This window comes from Equus przewalskii, chromosome 1 (genome assembly GCF_037783145.1).
Source record: "Equus przewalskii isolate Varuska chromosome 1, EquPr2, whole genome shotgun sequence".
Taxonomy (NCBI): domain Eukaryota; kingdom Metazoa; phylum Chordata; class Mammalia; order Perissodactyla; family Equidae; genus Equus; species Equus przewalskii.
This window is the reverse complement of record NC_091831.1, coordinates 168,556,833-168,572,906: the sequence shown is the minus strand read 5'-3', so window position 1 is coordinate 168,572,906 and position 16,074 is coordinate 168,556,833. Positions and strand designations below refer to the sequence as shown.

The following is a 16,074-nucleotide window of genomic DNA, read 5'->3' as shown; positions in this document are numbered from 1 at the left end:
GAAAGCTATTCTAACTCTTCCTAGATCACTTCCTTATTCTGTGAACCAAAAGTCACCTCATTTATATCAACCTATGTAAATAACCCCTTAAGTATTTTGCTCTGCTTAGCTACTATATGCTCAGCTTTATGTCAGAGGTTTTGAGGTTACAAATGTAGGTATACGGAAGTCCGCTAAGCCAGTGCTATGAATACGCTCACCTCCCTTCCAGGGTCTCTGAGTCCCTTATCCTCACTTTGGAGAACTGAGAAGGGTAAGGGAAGGGCATAATTTTACATTCAATATTGTAAGGCTATAAATGGAGGGAAACCATTATTTTCATTATACAAACTACTTAGGTAAGGTTTAACAATTTTCTTAATGATAGGAACATTAAGAGGCTGAATAAGAATCTCAGGAAGGGGTAAAGACTAAAACAGACATGGATTTTTAAAAAAAGGCTCAAAAGCACTTTTTCTCACTATTTTTCAGCTTTATAGCACACCACAGCTAAAGAGACAAAAGCAATGTGCTGTACAGTCATGCGTCCCTTAACGACAGGGATACATTCTGAGAAACACATCATTAGGCAATCTCATTGTATGAACATCATAGAGTGTACTTACACAAACTTAGATGGTATAACCTACTACACACCTAGGTTATATGGTATTAATCTTACGGGACCACCAACGTATATTTGGTCCATCATTGACCAAAATGTCCTTATGCAGTGCATGACTGCACTATGGAACTGATAAATGCAACAGGAATTCAAAGAAATGAAAGATCAGTATAAGCTGGAAGAGATCAGGGCCTGCAAAACTTTTTCTGTAAAAGGCCAGACAGCAATTATTTTTAAGCTTCGCATTCCATACAGTGTCTGGTTACAACCATTCAACCGTGCCGTCATAGCACAAAAACAGCCACAGACAATACTTAGACGAATGCCCATGATTGTTTATGGACACTGAACTTTGAATTTCATATAATTTTAACACATCATAAAATACTATTAATTATTTCTTCAACCATTTCAAAATGTAGAAAGCTATTATACAAAAAAGGACAGGAGGCCTGATTTGGCCCAGAGGTCATAATCTGTAGACCCCTTGCAAAAGATTAAGTATCAGTGAATAGAGAGGATTTGAGTGAACTTTGAAAAACAGACCAGATTTGGATTTTAAAAAGACTGCCATTCCTCATGAGTGATTAGGATGGAGTAGTTGAGCACATGTGCCACCTTAGAAAGTAGAGACTCCTTATTTCATTTACTTCTGAAGACATAAGGACAACTATAGAAGGTATTCAAGGGCAAACAAGAGTTAGACCTTGTAATAAATAATAATAAGTCATTACAGACTAGAGGTGGAATACCAGACTAGATTGAGTGGGGCACAAAGCCCAAGAGATGGACAAATATGGAAGGCTTGAAATCACCTGAACTATCACAGAACTGAAAAGAGTAATCCAAGACAAAGAGAGCTTGGTGACTGGGGGCTAGATATAAGAAATAAAGACAAATGAGTCAACGTTTCTTAATGAAAAACTAATCAGTTTCAGCAATAGGCAGTGGTATCACTTGAGTTTCAGGTGACAGTATTTCCAAAGTAAAATGAAAATACAGAAATGATGAGGCAAAGTCAAGATCAGTAACATAAATTTCAAGAGCATAAATTTTAGAAAATTATTTAAGAAACAGTCAAAGAGTTACATACTTAGTTAAGAGAGAAGAGAAGAAATCTGGATCTTTCAATTCCCCAGACCAGAGGAAAGTTAATTTCCCACAGTTCTCTAAACAGTCAACCAAAATAAAAATAAATAAAGATATATCATCTTGGCTCTGAAAAGGTAAGCAAAGAAACAAACATACAATTTTCTATCAGGAAGAGTACATGATCAACAAGGAAGAAAATGAACAAACTATATCAGAAGCCAGGCAGGAGTTCTGCCAAGGCTGTCTGACAATGACAAATACAGCAACAAGGAAAGATAGTAATGCAAACATTATTTATTTCCCCATCACTCTTTTTATTAGCCTTGTGTTAATACTTTTTCCTAAATCTTTCAATCTGGCTCATAAGATACAAACTGACGATCTGACATTTATACCTTCTATCTTCCCCTCACCTGCCAATCTATCCTGCACTTCCTTGTGCTTTTGGTCCACAGTGTCATTAACTTTCCTAAATGTCTTCTTTTCTCATTTATCCCAATCTTAGCAACTCCCAAATGTTATCTCCTTTACCTAAATTCCTTTACATCAACTGTTAAATCAGTATGTACTGCCTTGTATATGGCTTTTCTACTCTGTCTTGAACTGGCGTTTATTCCTAAATTGTCGAGCTCTCTCCCCACCAGAGCTATAAGCTCTTTTAACGCTGGAATATTTTATATTCCCCTGTATCACTGGCAGTGCCTAGCTGCGCAATAAAATATTGGTCAAGGATAATAAAAGAGGCTAAATCTAATACAAAACTAGAAAAACGAAAATTCACTTTAACCAACTCTTGATGACAAAAAGCTGGAGAATCTAACCAAATGACACAAACGAGTCTCATTTTAACCCTAAAATTACAAAGTTATGCATAACTTTTCCCCAAGTACTAGTTCTAATTCCAAGGAGTAAAACACACAGACATGACAAAACATTAACAACCTATTTATTTGACTGCCAATCTCAGGTATCACGGACAATCAACCTACAAAATACAGTAAAAAAAGACCAACCTTGTTTACTGTCTCTTACATTCAAACTCCTACCTGCAGTTAAAACATCCCAATTCAAATGTTTGTTCTTCTGTAAAGGATTCCCAAAGAGGCCCTGATGGAAACAGTTGTTCCTTTTCTATTTACTCTTTTATAGTTACTACCTCTTGAGCTACACCATCACTAATTTATCTTGGTATCCCTAAGGCCAGGTACACAGTAAGTGCTAAATAAAGGTAATATGAATTAATGAGTTACAAATCAGATGCTTTCAATTTTTTTAGCACAGATGATTTTTTCCCAAAAGATTTCTTATATTTACGTACAACACACATAACAGGCAAAAACAGAAGATGCCCTGGTTTGGGAGGGTGGGTTGTCAGAGGAAGTCTCAAGACATCTAGGAAAAATATATAAGGGGTCCAAGAAACAGAATTTGAAACCCAACTAAAGTTCATACTTAAAATTCTTAGCATTGAACTATTTTCCTTAATTTCTAATACGGCTTCTCTTGGTTAGATAAAATGATCGACAACAATCTTCACTTAAACAAATAGAAGCTTGATTATTCGTCACTACACAATGGATCACTTTACCAAAGTTTCTTCACAGTTCTTTTAAAAGCCAAATTCTCCTGGTATACTTTAAATGTATTTTACAAACATTTTTTAGGAATAAAGACATTGCTAAAACAGAACACTACAATGCTTCTTAAGTCAATTATACTACTTGCATACCTTCTTGGTGTGCAAAGAAAAAATCACGGATCTCACAGCCCAAATAAATAGTCTTTAAAATAGTATCTATGGAAACTGAAGTAGTGACAATTAAAACATCCTGTAGCTACCAAGAAAATCTCTATTATGTCATTTCATATTTAAGAAGTTAATATTAAAAGCAACACTTACCTTAAGTCCTGCTAATGTTGAAAAAGTGAAAGTTTAGCACAGTCTTCATGAGACATAACTTTTTCTTCAATTTAAGAGTTACAAAAAAGGAAGGCAAACACAATTTTTATTCCTTAAAAAAAATCTTAACTTTCAAGGTCAAAATAATTTATTTTATTTTCTCCAAAAGAGTAACCGTACTAAATCTGCCATTCAAACAGGAAAATAAGAAAGGGGGGAATGCTTTCAAACCATTTAGGACAAGTACCACGTGACAGTTAACATTAATTTTGCAACCCATTTTTTAAATTGCCAAAGTAATTTAAATGGGGGAGTGTGCTAAAAACTGATAAAGATATCAGAATTCTGTGACAATTCTTTCTTATATCAAAGTGTAACCCACCCCATTCCCCAATGCTCTTATAATTAATGAACAAAGAATGATAAAATAAGACATGCTGAGGTGGTTAAAATATGTACCCTACACATGACAACCAAGTCGACTGTTGACTAGTCACCTGTAACGTTCTAATTTCTGCTTTAAGTCAATCAGATCAATACTGCCATTTCTTACAAGTTAAATAGGTACATCCCGCTTTTCAATCATGTATGTCTACTCATAAAGTGCTCCAAGGCCTACTCAAGTTTTTGGTGATCCACACTTAACCGATCTCTTCCTCTGCTCTGCTATAGGTACAAGAAATGTGGGTCAATTACAAAGAACAGATGAAAGAGCCAAAAATGAGAAAGCAATTTAAAATGCAAGTAAAACCTTAATCTGCAAACTGTCTAGTAGGTTACCAAGATGGTCAGTATGTCTATCCAAAAATACTAAACAAGCGTACAGCTCTATCATATTAAAGTCATTTAACAAACTGGAATTGACAGGAAAACATTTCCAAACACATTTTACTAATATATCTTACTTAACCAAAAATTTTTCCCAATAGTTGCATCTACATCAAATTTTTGTTAAAAGAACCATTTTAAATTGAGATTTAGAGAACTATTCCCCGAAGTGAATGAGAACCTCAATGCAAAGAAACACCCTCCACTACACTGTTTAAATTGAGTACTGGTTTTGGATTGAAATGGAGCCTGCACATTGCCCCCCCCCCACCCCCGCCCAACACCTGTAGAAGGCAGCAAAAGTAAAGACCAGTAAATACAGCGACGTATTTCACTGTTTTACACCTCAACCATTTTTTTTAAATATCGTTTCCTGCCTAACGCAAAGGAAAAAGCAAATCCTCGCTAGGAATTTAAAGTTAAAAAGCGCGTACGCACCATCTGTATGCCTGCTGTGGTCTAGACTTAACACACTTACATTTGCATTTATTAAGCTTGGGCCCAAACTGGATTTCTATCTTATGGTAGAAGTCTAAGCGTCTCCCCTGCAACTTTCTCGGGATTTTACTAAACGTCCTCACAGCTCGCCTGGACTTCGAGCACCTTTCAGCCTCGGCTGCACCCGGAGCCTCCCTCCCTCGCATTTCTAATAACGCGGGCAGGGAGGGAGGGGGGAGCGAGCGAGTGTATTTCTGTGGATAAGTGCGCGCGCGCTCCCGCGCCGCTCCCCGCCCCCACCCCGATACTTTTCTTTAGTGGAAAAAGGGAGAATCTAGAGGTTATTCCCCCGAAAACTCAGGATCCGAGCCTCCCGCGCGGCGCAGTCGGGCGGCAGGACTCCGCGTCTGGGTTGCGCAGCGCAACTTCTCACCCCCTCCCCGGGCTTTAGCAGCAGATGGGAAACTGAAGGCGACGAGGCAGGCGCGGGGAGACGGGGAAAAGTGAAAGGGCCGAGCCCCCCGAAAGGCGCTCAAGTTTGCAAGCGAGGTGGTGTTTCCGCCGAGAGGCGCCCGCCCCCTCTCCCCGGCCAGGTGGAACTCGTTAGCGGCGGCAGCCGAGCCAGCAGACACCGCCACCTTCCCTCCCCGCGCACCACCCGCGACCAGGGCGCGTGCGGGCGGCGGGCGAGCGGTCCCCGGCCGCCCCAGGCCTCCGCCGCGCCGGCCCCGTCACCTGTGGAGAAAGCGCCCCCTGCCCGGCCTCTGCCCTTCACGCCGACCGTGGTCCCCGCGGCGGCGGCGGCCGCTCCCCGCCCGGCCTGCGAGGACGGAGCGCGGGGCCGGGGCCCCAGCCCCTTGAACTGGTTACAACCGGCGGCGGCGAGCGGGGCACCGGGCGGCGGGAGGGTCCCTAGCGCGGCGGGGAGGGGCGGGCGCAGGCCCAGAGGAGCCCGGGGGCGCACGGTCCTACCTAACACCGTCGGTCTCCTCCGTCGCCTCCTCAACGGCAGCGGCCCCGGCGGTGGCGGCGGCAGCGACATTCCTGGGGAGCGCTCCCGCCGCCGCCGCCTCCTCCTCCACTCTCGGCTCGCCTCTCGTCCCCGGCGCGCTCACCGAGCGCCGCGTCCCTCCAGCAGCCTCCCCCCGCCTCCCCGACACACACGCCCCGAAACCTCAAGCCCTCCGGCTCCCGCGGCCGAGAAACCCACCCTCCCTCCCTCCCCGCCACCAGCGGCGGCCCCGTCCCTCCCCCCTTCCCCTGCGCCCGCCGCCGCGCCGGGCTCAGTAATGGCGGCCACTCGGGCTCCCTCGCGCTGACGGATCTCTCCCTCTCTCCCGAACTTTACCTCAGCATCTCTCCCAGCGCGCACCGCCGGAACGCGCGCGCGCGCGCAGCCACACACCCGGCCGGGGGCGGAGCGGCGGGGCAGCCTCGACGGGGCGCGCGCGCGCGCGCGCACCCGTGCAGCCCTCCCCACTATCCCCCGCCCCCGCCGCCCTCACCTCGCGACGCCTCCCGCGCCGCGCGCCCGCTGGGCCCCGCCCCTGCCCTCGTCTCCCGGGAGCCTGGGAAGGCGCGAGCGCCCGAGCCGGAGGGAGGGGAGAGAGCGCGCGGGGCCGCGTCCTCACCGGCGTCCCGGCTCCCCGATTGGCTTCTGCCCCTCCCCCTCCTTCCTCCGCCTCTCCCACCCATTGGTTCCCTCTCCTACTCCATTCCTTCTCACCTTTTCCCTTTTACCCGTTGGCGTGAGTATTTTTCCTCGGCTTTCTCCTTTCTCCGTAGTCGGCTCCTCCTCCGTCCCATCCTCCACGCTTTAGAGGCTGCGGACCGCGCAGCCCTGAGCTCGGCCGTCTCCGACCTTCCCTGCTTTCTCCCTTTCCTTCGGTTCCGGTTTCTGGCCGTAACTGAGAGCAACCCACAATACTGCAAAGGAACCTGATATGTATTGTGTTAGCCGTTGCAAAACATCGCAGGGGCACTGAATGAGTCTCGAAAAATCACCCTATGGTCTCCGCGCATTAAAGAATTCAGGGGAGAACAAAATGCGCCCAAGCTCGTTCGCAGGGACATGCCCGCTTGCATGCCCCGGTGTAGGCAGCCGCTTTTCTGCCTGGGGATCGCTCGCCAACTACAGACATCACCCGCCCGGGACGTGGTGCATGCTCACCCAGAAGGCAAAACTCCATGGGAGCGAGAAGAATATGTTTCTCCGGTGACACTACGCAGGGACGCAGGCAGGCCCTTGATTTAGTCCGGTTTTAGGGAAGTTGAACGAGATGCCAAGACTTGGGGCAGGTTTTAGGGTGGCCCCAAAGACCCCTGCTCACACCACTGCCAGCCCAACCTCAGGAACCACCGGACACCTGGCTTTTATTATACTGCCTTAAATGTATTCAATATTTTTTGAGACTTCTGGACATTTCACGACTTTGGGGGTACACTGGGCTTTCTGTGTGTTTCTCTTCTGGGCATTGGCACTGAATAGTGGAGAAAGGACGATAGAAAAATGCCTTTCCTTTTACCATTGAAGAAACTGAGGTCTTGTGACTTTCCCAAGGTCACCAGAATCTGTCTTACACAGAGGTCTTAAAATAGTTGCCAGCAGATGAAAGCATAAGCAAAAACATAAGTCTACCCCCATTCGTTGTTAAGTCTAAAAGAAAGAGGTAATTTGGGGGAGAATTTCTCTTTGAGGAAAGATTTCTTTCCTGCATTGAAAACAGTTTATCACTGGTTAACATATAAAAGTCTTTTAAAGTTAACATATAAAAAGTATCCTAAATTCAAGTTATTCTTCATTTCTTATGTTACATAAGGTACTGAAATTAGCCAAGGTTGCTCTTCAGTGTTATAATGATGCAGCTGCTGCCAACCAGAAGTACATTTACGGTCTGTTAGTAAAGAAAAACAAAAGCTGCCTTTTGGTAAAAATCTGTTAGAAAATATTTGTCAGTAAATCTGTCACAATATTCCAGCAAAAGTTCTGTTGGTTTGTTCAACACCTCTACCCCTTTACTCTCCATATTTCTCAAAGGTGAACTTAATAGACAAAAGAGAAGAGATGTGATTAATTTCTCTGTATGTCTTACTCCCTAATTTTAAAAAGGCATGACTAAAATTCCTTACTCCAGCCACTCCCTTGCATCGGAATGGTACCAAATACTGTAGGTTAAGTAAGGTCTGTAGGTACTTCTTTCTTTCAGTTACAAACCATAGGCAAGGAAGGACTCTAAGAAAACTTGCAATGAAAGTAAATATGGAGGGGCTAAAAGGAGAGGAGCAAACTGGGGACAGGGAGTGGAACCATCAAAGTGAGGTACTAATGCTTGTATAGGTTGAAAAGTTCATGCATTTAAATGCACTTCTTGACTTGTGTACTAAAAGTCCTTAAAAATACAAGAAGCCAATTCAAAGTCATAACCTTGAAGTACTATAGGGGTCCACCCTAAAGATACTTTAAAAATTATGTCCTAAATAATCAGAAATTTCATAACCATGAACATGCATCAACATAAACCAAAATCAAATAAATCACAGCTTTTAAAGGAAATATTAACGTATACAGAAGTCACCTTTAATGCTTCCTTTAAAACAGGAGTTCATTCTGAAGAAGGAGGACATGATACTGGAGGAAAAAACGACTTGGAATCTCATTGTCTCATAAGGAAGACAGCAGAAAATGTAAAAAAACACAAAAAACAGGGTTTGAAAATGATAATTGTCATAGCTGACATTGTTTTTGGTCCTTCTACATCATCTTTGTTGATCTAAGAGTCTAGAACGTTAGGACTTTGCTCTTTATTAATACGAATAGTCTAAAGCTGCTGCCCAGTACAAATAAGTTAACAAATTTGTATCGTTTTTATGGTTTTTTTGCTCTGCTCAAAAAATCACACAGTTTTCTTTACAAACGAAAATCTGAAAATGGGAATTGGGGGCTAAATGCTCAGATGGTTGAAAATGCTCAGATATCTACAAATAAGAAGCAATAAAGAGCAGAAAATAAAACAAAAACCAAAGGATAGGATGGCATTTTTAACAATTGGTCAGGAGCCATGCCTTCAGAGAAATAGCTTTAAACACCCACCCCCCCCCCCACCCGGAAGAAGACATTTTGAGAATATAAGTAATTTATTCACATACACACACACACACACACACACACACACACACACACACACACGAGAGAGAGAGAGAGAGAGAGAGAGAGAGAGAGAGCGAGAGAGAGAGAGAGAGAGAGAGAGAGAGAGAGATGGAGTCAATATTAGCAAGCCCTTTCAGATCAACTACTCTTATCTGAAATAAAAAAACTTAAGTGCTTGTTCTGCTGTACTGGATAATTAAAATCACCCGAAGCTTTGTTCTTCATTTACTTTGAAAAAATTAGCAGAGTAAGATTTCAGTCAGGCATTTTAGGTTTTGAATTTAAATATTCTCCACAAACTTCTAGGTCTTTAACACATCCTAATAAAGCATTAATATGCATGGTCTTTTTAGGATCAAAAGAGATGGCAGCCATAAAAAATGTTATCAAAATTCCAGCTTCTACCATCAGTGCTTAACACTACAATGTTCAAACGTTTGATGTGATTTGGCTTCAAAAGAACTTACCCTATAGAAGCGGCTACACCCCCTGCTGGAAATCACTGATCATAACCACTTTGTCTTTTGTAGCCTCAACCAAGAACATATGAAAAGCCAAATAAAGGGCCTTTCCATTCACGACAAAATTGACCAATACTTTTTGCCTGTCTGATATAAGGCAGACTTTTGGAGAACAAAGTACCTCAGAACATCACCTTGATTACAGACAAAAAACACAAAGGAGTTGAGGAATAATGAAGGCAAATAACTAAATGACCAAAGCACAGAAAGATTGTTTATTGTCTAATTTCCTCTGGAATTTCACAACTCCTTTCCACTCCCCACCTAACCCCCACTTCCTGCCTAGACTTCTCTCTTTCTCTCAGTCTGGTACAGTTTGGTCTATTGGGAGGAGGCAAGGCAGGGGGAGATGGGAGGTTATTCCCACTCTAGGCAAACCATGATGTACCAGTGACCACAGTAGCTATTTGCTGAGATAAGGTGCTGAAAAGCTTTCGCCAAATTTGTTTTATGGCTACCAATGATATTTTCAGCATGAAGAAAAGGTGCTAATTATGTCTTGGCTGTTACTGTAGAAAATATTTTGACAAGAGTTAAGGTAATTGTGAGCATGGGACTGGAGCACTAGGATAGTAATGCATTGACCTTCCTGGCATTTTGTTCCACAGAGCTATGTTCTGTTGATTTTCCAGAACTGTATTTTCAGACTGAAATCCTAAAGATGGTATCAGAGTCTAGCTTCAAAATGTCATGTTCATGCCGCTCTGGTCCTATGACTTAACTGAAATAGTGAAAGCAGAACTCTATTTCTGAATAATTAGTATTTTATAAAGATTAATTGTAATGCAGACTCCTTTTAGAGGAATAACAATTCATTCAGGCCCCACCAGCACAAATACTTTAATTAGACAAAAATCTTCAAGTTATTTCCTTTCACAAAAGGAGGTATTGTTGGGCCATCTGGACCCTCCATTGAGTTTTTATGAAAGATCGCAGCTTGAATTTAATCAACCCCAATAAGGTTAACCCCATAAAGCTAAAAAATAATTGCTAAGGTTGCAAACTGAATTCTCTTTGAGATTGTTACCACTGTCATTTGTAAATCCTGGGAGACAGGAACTTGTATTGCCTATTTAACCAGAAGAACATAATTTTTGTAAATATCACTTATTCCCACCCTCGTTAGGCCAAATTTAGATTGTAAGCCCCTCTAGATAGGAATAACAAATGAATATTTGGCTTTATACAATAACTAGAATATCATTAGTGGAAAGCTCATGTTTGATGATGATAATGTGAAACATTCTAGGTTTTATGGATTTCTGGGGATTTCTGGCTAACAGAAGGCTTTAAGTTATATTTTGAAGTACAGCTGAGATAATCACATTGGCAAATACAAATCATTTAAAGAAACTGCTGAGTTAGCCCCTGAAAGTTGAGTTAGATGTCCTTCCCCAAGTACAACCCCCACTTCACATAGCATCTCTCTAATAGGTAAATACAAATTACTAGCAACATAACTGTGGAAGTACTGGGGAACATTCTAAAGAACTGGCGCAGCATAAGAGTTTCTGAAATCAGTAATAATGTGTCTAATCACTTCACAATTAAGGCTTTGTCATTTTTCCCTATTGTAAGCTGCGATAGATGGTAAATGTTTGCTTTTCCAATTCATGCTTCTGCATTTTCTTCAAAAAGCTTCTTAAGTAACAATGTGATTTTTCTGATGGATGCACAGCTTCTTTCAAACACATCTGTTACATAACAAGGAATAATAATACTGATCTTCCCCCAAATGGGCTTCCCATCTCTCTTCAGCACAGGGCTGTAGCATATATTTCATTTATTTCCAGCTCTAGTTCCCCTAGGAATAGACATTAAATAACTCCCTTATATTCTTTCCTAAAAAAGTATTTACATTAGGAATTCTGAGATTTTACAAGCATGATAACATGTAAAAGTAAAAGTAAAAGTAGCAAAAAGTTCATGAACAGCTATGAGTCCTATAAATCAAAATTTAGAAAATTAAATTTAAGTGGCAGCAAATATTTAAAATATTTTAAAAGTACATGTTTATTGAGGTATAAAAATATCTACAATATTTTCTGTGGAAAAAAATCAGGCTACAAAGCAAAAAGGTAGTATGATTCCATTTTTGTAAAAAGAAAATGTTCTGAAAACAAGATGACAATATTATTGACCAACGTATTAACAGAGATTTAACCCAGATGGTGTGATTATAGCTAATGTTTATTTTCTTTTGCTTCTTTGTATTTTCTAATTTTTTACAATGAACATATTATTTCTTTGCACAATAAAAATTTGGATTATAGCGGTGTTGAAAACTGAGAAAGAAAGACAATGTATAAAGCAAGATTATGTAAATTGTCTTGAAGCGATTGAACTGCCTACCATATATATCTCCTTATTTTCTCTTTTATTCTTCCCTTCTCTTCTTTTTTCCCTCTTATTCCCACGTTAGATGTTTCTTCTTTCTTCCTTTCTTTTTACTTTTTGATTCTCCTCCTCTTTTCCTTCTCTCTTAATTATCTCTTGGGCCTTTTACAGGCCACCTTGGGCATTGCCTGTTTCTATCTGTAGCAACTTCTGATGTAATGGAATGAAATGGTCTAGGCAAACATATTATTGCCGCCACTGGATTGCATTGTCTTAGAAGACTTTTTTTAAAAAGTTCTTACAGACCAAAACATATCAAGCAAAGAACATAGATTTTATTATCTTTAATGACTCCATGTTTTTACTTATGTAAATCTGCCAATAGTATTGCCTATATTGCTGATGGCCTCAAGGCACAGATTCTCCCCCCACCCCCCCCCCCCTGCTCCCCACCGCCCCAGGAAGATTAGCCCTGAGCTAATATCTGTGCCCATCTTCCTCTATTTCATACGTGGGACGCCTGCCACAGCATGACTTGATAAGCGATGCATAGGTCCAGGCCTGGGATCCAAACTGACAAACCCCGGGCCACCAAAGTGGAGCACGTGAACTTAACCACCGTCCACTGGGCGGGCCCCCACAGATTCTGCTTTTAAGCTCTCTGCACTGACTCTGTTCAAAAGCTTTCAGGTACAGGCAATAGATAGTTTCTCTAATGCTGATAAAGCTGAGCAGATCTTCCCACATGCTCTGGTATTTCCCTTTGGACCACAGGTTTGTGATAAAATAAGTTCCATTTGGTTGGTTTCCCATGTGGATTTGCTGACGCTTAGGTTACCTGTGGTGTCTGTCACCCCAGGGTACTGAGGGTTGCTCTTCTAGGTCGGGGCATTTATCTTGTAGCGCACTCCTCCCCCACTGTATCCTCCTCAGCACAGTACAATCAACTACCAGTTTAAAGAAAAGGTTAAAATGGTCTCCCTACAGTGCAGAGGCATGCTGGGGCACAAATGAGTGGATAGTGGAAAGACCACCAAACTGGGAATCAGGATACCTGAATTTTTATCTCAGGTTCTGCTTGCTGTGCAACTTTCAGAAGTCATCGAATCTCTCTGAGCTGAAGTTTCCACATCCACAAAACAGTCCCTTTGCTACTCTAACATTATTTAGTTTGAAATTATTTTACAATGTTAACCTGTAGTCTAGGCTTCACTTTTTTTGTGGTTCACACTTAACACCCATCCAGACCCACCACTACACCCAAGACAAAGCTGTTGCTCTTAGCTTCCCTGTTGGTTTTGTCTGTCTTTGTCTCCCCACAAAGAGAGAAAAACTTCATCCTGATAAGACCAAGCTAATTTGCATTCCTCTAAAATCTATTTTGTTAGGTTTGAACCTCCAGATTTTCCAGAACAAGCCTGCCCCATGCCTGTTATAAGGTCACCTGCTCTGAACCTTCTTTGCCAAAAGGTTACCTTGTAGTTTCCAAGCCCACAATTCTTTATACTCCCAGAATTTATTCATCACTTTGCACCCTCCAGGCCCTGCCCCACCAGCAGTACAACCCAGAGCATCAAGTAGCCAATCCTGGGTCCTCACAATCCTGCTTAGTAATCTATTCAGGCTGGTCATAGTGTTACCCATGTCTTTTCTTCCTTGTGCCCATTTAATCAGTCCTGTTTCCATCTTCAGGCCCAAATAACCACTAATCTTCTTTATATCTCTAAGGATTTGCCTATTCTGGATGTTTAATATAAATAGAATTATACAATATGTGGTCTTGTGCCTCTGGGTTTTTTTCCTTGTCATAATATTTTTAAGGTTCATCCATACTTCAGCCTGCATCCATAATTCCTTTTCATTGCTGAATAGTATTCTACTGTATGGATATACCACATTTTGTTTATCCATTCACCAGTTAGTTGACATTTAGATTGTTTGTACTTTTTGGCTATTATGAATAATGTTGCAACAAACATACAAATGTTTGTGTGAATATATGTTTCCATTTCTCTTGGATAGATACCAATGGATAAAATTGATGGGTCACATAGTAAATTTATGTTTAACATTAAAACAAAATGGCAAACATCTTCCAGAGTGATTATACCATTTTACACTCCTGTCAGCAATGTAGTTTCTCCACAACCTGGCCAATACTTGTTATTGTCTGTTCTTTTTATTATAGCCTTTGTAGTGGGTATAAAGTGGTATCTTATTGTAGTCTGAATTCACATTTCCCTAATGACAAATGATGTTGAGCATTTTTTTATGTGCTTATTAGTCATTGGTATCTCTTCTTTGATAAGATATCTATTTAAATCTTTGCCCATTTTTTAAATTGGGATGTTAGCCTTTTAATTGAGTTGAGCCTCACTGGATCTTAAATTCTTGGACTGAATTTTCAAAAAAAACTCCTTAAGATTTTTTGGGGGCCGGCCCCATGGCTGAGTGGTTAAGTTCACACGCTCCACTGAGGCGGCCCAGGGTTTCACTGGTTTGGACCCTGGGCGCTGACATGGCACCACTTGGTCAGGCCACATTGAGGAGGCGTCCCACGTGCCACAACTAGAATGACCTGCAACTAAGATATACAACTATGTATCGGGGGGATTTTGGGAGATAAAGCAGAAAAAAAAAAAGATTGGCAACAGTTGTTAGCTCAGGTGCCAATCTTTAAAAAAAAAACGAAAAAAGATTTTTCCTTAATGCAGTGATGACTTGACTTTAATATTTCCCAATACTTCCCAAGAATCACTTCCTTGCGCGTTTGCAATACTTCTTTTTCCCAACTTGCAAAATGTTGTCAAATATACAATATCATTGAGTAAAATAATTTCTCTTCTTGGGCATTCTTACAGCCAGTTTACTTAATTGGCAATACATAGTTTTTGTTTAGACTTTCTTTCTCTGTTTAGACTTTCTTTCCCCATTCCTCCTTGTTCAAACAGATCACTTCATGCCAGTTGTCCTATTTGATTTTGTTGTTAGAAACAGTATACTCATTCTCCCAGGAAATCTGGATGAAGGACTATTAAACAGTGAGCAATACGCTCCCTCATCCACAACAATTGGGATCTCTATCTCAATAACATGAGCCTTGAGCAGGACTTTTGAGGCATTTCAATCAAAGTGAGTAACTACAACTAACCTTCTTCTCCTTGGTACCAATTCATTTTCAGTTAGTAATTATTTTTGAAAGTGAGTTAACTCTTTTAAGCCAAGGGAGTACAATTTTAGAGCACTTCAAAGTGATCGTTTCATTGGATACCTCGAAATACTGCCATGCCTTTTAATATTTTGCAGTGCAAGGCAACTTCCTGGCCCCAAAGAAATCATATGCCACAGTGATTTAGGGATTAGCAAGAAAAGAGGCTACTGCAGTGTGGATACTCACTTCTGATTTACTGTGAGTACATCCTTGGTGTGGCCTGCGGGGTCATGTTACAGTGGTATGCATCCCAAGTGTCATCCTAATTCTAAGGAAAGAGCTCTGGCTTTGACAGTGTTCTGTATGTTTGCCTTGTATTGGAACAGGCTGCTGACAATTCTTTGAATTCACCTGAGGGTAGAACTCTTCACCCTCCCCAATCATCTCATCAGTTAACGTGCTGCAATAGGCTGCCTCAGCCCACCATTCACATGAGTATTTTTAGCTAAATCATCACAATAACAGGTATTTGCAAAGGTATTTTCAGATCAGATGCCACTATGTACACCTGCAGCTTAGAGAGAACACTTGCCTATCAAACTCTCCCAAAAATGGAAAATAAATACTCCGTAAATTGCTAAGATGAAATGTCCTCATTTGAAAATGGAAAAGTCTTCATACAAAGTGGAAACGTTTTAGGAATGCTGACAACCTGGAGATCCGGAAACTCACCTTAGTCTTGCTAGTCATGTTACATTGAGCCAAATCTTATTTAGTTTGACTTTTTAGTTTAATTTTGTTGAGAACTCTTATCACTTGAAAGTGATATATATAAAGTGTAAGCTGGTTGTAGGGTAATTATTTTTAATTTACTCTAGATTATTTTATATATGAAATAAATTTGGAGTTTCACATATTCTGGAGATTCAATATAATCCCAGATTTGTTCAAATATAAAAAAATATGAATACTTAAATAGCCTGGAAAGAAATATATCAAATTTTAACAGTGGCTATTTCTAGGTAATTTCCTGAAAAATATATTCATCATATAAAC

General features: G+C 41.1%; 1 protein-coding gene across 15 annotated transcripts in view; it reads right to left on the bottom strand.

Moving 5' to 3' along the window:
* ARHGAP5 (Rho GTPase activating protein 5) overlaps window positions 1-16,074 on the bottom strand; it is a 128,378-nt gene that overhangs the window by 79,432 nt on the left and 32,872 nt on the right. For 3 of the 15 annotated variants that reach the window (XM_008531826.2, XM_070587690.1, XM_070587696.1), the window contains exon 3: window positions 6,589-6,800. The exons of 4 other annotated variants lie outside the window; for them this stretch is intronic. The gene's annotated coding sequence lies outside the window, so the exon portion shown is untranslated. 8 more of the 15 variants (XM_070587670.1, XM_070587691.1, XM_070587654.1 and 5 more) reach the window with 6 other exon arrangements.